The sequence below is a fragment of the Pinus tabuliformis genome, chromosome 5_2, assembly GCF_031772625.1.
Source record: "Pinus tabuliformis cultivar Carrire ecotype Pingquan chromosome 5_2, CPIR1, whole genome shotgun sequence".
Lineage (NCBI taxonomy): Eukaryota > Viridiplantae > Streptophyta > Pinopsida > Pinales > Pinaceae > Pinus > Pinus tabuliformis.
In genome coordinates, this window is record NC_142306.1 from 487602333 (window position 1) to 487605341 (window position 3009).

Consider the following 3009-nt stretch of genomic DNA (forward strand, 5'->3'; position numbering starts at 1 on the left):
GTTGAGTGGGGTGACAACGATGAGCCTATTGCGCCCCCCTGGCATTTAACATGAAACCATTCACTTGCTTACCCCAATTGGGGGAAAAGAACAAATATACATTTAAATAGCATTAAGAAATGCATATATAAAATGTATTTGTCATTTCTTACTCTTTAAAAAATAATTATCAATTCTTCTCTTTTTTGGGTGACGTGGGCCTATTCCCCCCATGGCATTTAACTTAAAACCATTCACTTGCTCACCCCAATCGGGGGGAAAAGAACAAATATACATTTAAATAACATTAAAAGATACACATATAAAATGTATTTGTCATTTCTTACTCTTTAAAATTTAATTATTAATTCTTCTCCTTTTTTCTTTTTCTTTTTTAATTTTTTTGAAACCTCTTATCACTTATGAGAGAGTGGTCTATAATAACTAACTATAAGTTAAAAGGCGAGATATTAGAATTAATAAAGAATCAACTAATTCCTTATCTAAATAAAACAAATCAATTTTGTGAAGTCTCTTTGTTCCACCTAGATAGTCTTTGCTAATAATTAATTCCTTTGATAATGAAAGCTTGGGAACCATGAGTCATATCCATGTGTTTTTCCTCGAAAGGTGAGGCACGGAAGGGTTACAGTCTGAGGCGGAAGGGTTAACCATGGAGGGGGGAAGAGGAGGGGGCTTCACTCCCTCCTACAAGGAGGCGGTAGCTAACAAAAGCAAGACACCACTGGATAGAGGCAGAGGGAGAGCAGAGGAAGGAAGGAGAAACGGGGAAGAGGAAGCAGAAGGCTCCAAACCGGAGGAGCTTGAGGGCACAAAAGACAAGGAGAAAACTGACAAAAGACAGGGAACAAAAGACAAAAATCAAAAGGGACCATGCAAACCCAAGGCTGAAATCACTCCTAGAGTAGTATTAAATAATCCAGAGCTGCAGGCCTACAGGGAGCACATGCAGACGTACGCTATCATATGCAAATTTATGGGCTTATGGCCCACTGAAAAAGCTTTACAATCCTGGATCTGATACCACTGGAAACCCAAAGGGAGCATTGATCTCCATCTGGGGTCAAAAGGTTTCTTCACTGTGGTGTTCACCAACATCGAGGACAAAGACAAAGTGTTTGAGGGCGGGCCCTACTTCTATGCTGCGGCAGGGCTTTATATGAGGCCCTGGAAGATGAACTTCGTTCCGGAGAGGGAAACTTTTACCTCGGTCCCGGTTTGGGTAAGACTCTATTCTCTACCTTTGGATTATTGGCAAATAGAATCGCTAGCTGCCATAGGCAATAAGTTAGGGAGGTTTATCAAAGCGTCTGAAGCCACAAGGAGGGGAAAATATACTTCCTTTGCTAGGATCTGTGTGGAGATGGATCTATCTAGAGCTCTTCCGGATGAAGTTATCTTGGAGGTTTTTGATGAGGATTGGGTGCAGACAGTAGACTATGAACACATCCCATTCAGATGCCGCAGATGCCATGAACATGGACACCTGCTGAGAGACTGCCCTCTCAGTAAAGCAGAAAACAAAAACAAAAACAACACAATGAAAGACACAGACAGCTTTCACAGAGTAGTCCACAAAGGAAAAAATGGCAAGAAAGGGCCAAAACAATATCAAGCGAGAGGGCAAAAGGACAATCAGAATCAATACCAAGTTCTTGAAGTGGATGTCGAGACAGAGGTAGAAGATCGAGCTATGAAGGAGGGTTATGAGAAGACGGAGGAGGAAGAAGATAATGATCTGACACAGGAAAATGAAAAGCAGAAAAGGCACATGATGAGTGATTCAGAACAAGAAATGGATCAGGAAATGAACCAGAGTGAGATGGAAACAGAGGACAATGAGTTATAGGAGATTCTTGACAGAGAAAACCTAGATCTAGAAGGATTCCTGAATCAGGGAACTCTTGGAGGAGTTGAATCATTACCACAAGAAAAGATCAATAGAATACAATAGCTATTCCTATGGAAAACGCGAGAAAAGAGTTTGGAGGAAGTAAATAACATTGAAAGACAGAGCAACGAAGGAGGGAAAGCAGTAAAAGCGGCTCCGAGGCTAGCACCCAGAAATCCCGGAAAAAAAGAGGCAGAAAAAAACAGAACGAGCTCCTGATGGAATGTGGAAAGCTCATGGTAGACTCAGGTAAGATGAAAGATCTAACCAGCTACTCTTTCACCAATCTTTAATTATGAAGTTCACAACATGGAATATTAGAGGTCTAGGCAGTAGGAGAAAACAGAGAATGCTAGATAATAGGATGGAATAAGCAGCTCCGAATATAATTTTTGTCCAAGAAACAAAATGCTCTATACAAAAGCTAAAGCAAATCCATAGTAAATGGCTCAGCAGATTTGAGTTTCTAGAAGTCAAAGCGGGAAACTCAGCAGGAGGTATCCTCACGCTATGGAATCCCCTAAAGATTGGAATAATCGATGCGGAGGCATCAAGGAACTATTTATCAGTGGTCATACAGCCAGTAGGTGAAAGGAACACCTATCTAGTCACGAATGTTTATGGCCCCCAAAATGGGGTACAAGAGTTCTAAACAAGGATGTCGTAGCCTTCCAAAACTTTTCAGAAAACATGAAGCTAGTTAACATTGAGACAAACAATGGTCTATGCACTTGGAATAATAAAAGAGGAGGGAATTCCTAGGTAGCATCTAAGTTAGATAGATTCATGATCTCGGAGGATCTCATGCTTTTAGATAAGGAAATAATTGCAGGAATTCTCCCTTATAGTGGCTTAGATCACTGGTCGATACAAATGGAGATCAAGGGCATAGGCACCCCTAGAAACAGACCTTTCAGATTTGAAAACATATGGTTGTCACACCCTGATTTTATCAGCAACATTGAAAACTAGTGGGTGGAAGATCTGCAAATTCAGGGATCGTCAATGTTCCTGCTACACAAGAGATTAAAGCACATCAAGTTGAAGCTAAAAGTTTGGAACAAGGATATTTTCGGAAATATTTTTGCAGGTAAGAAATCGGTGGAAAATAAAATTCT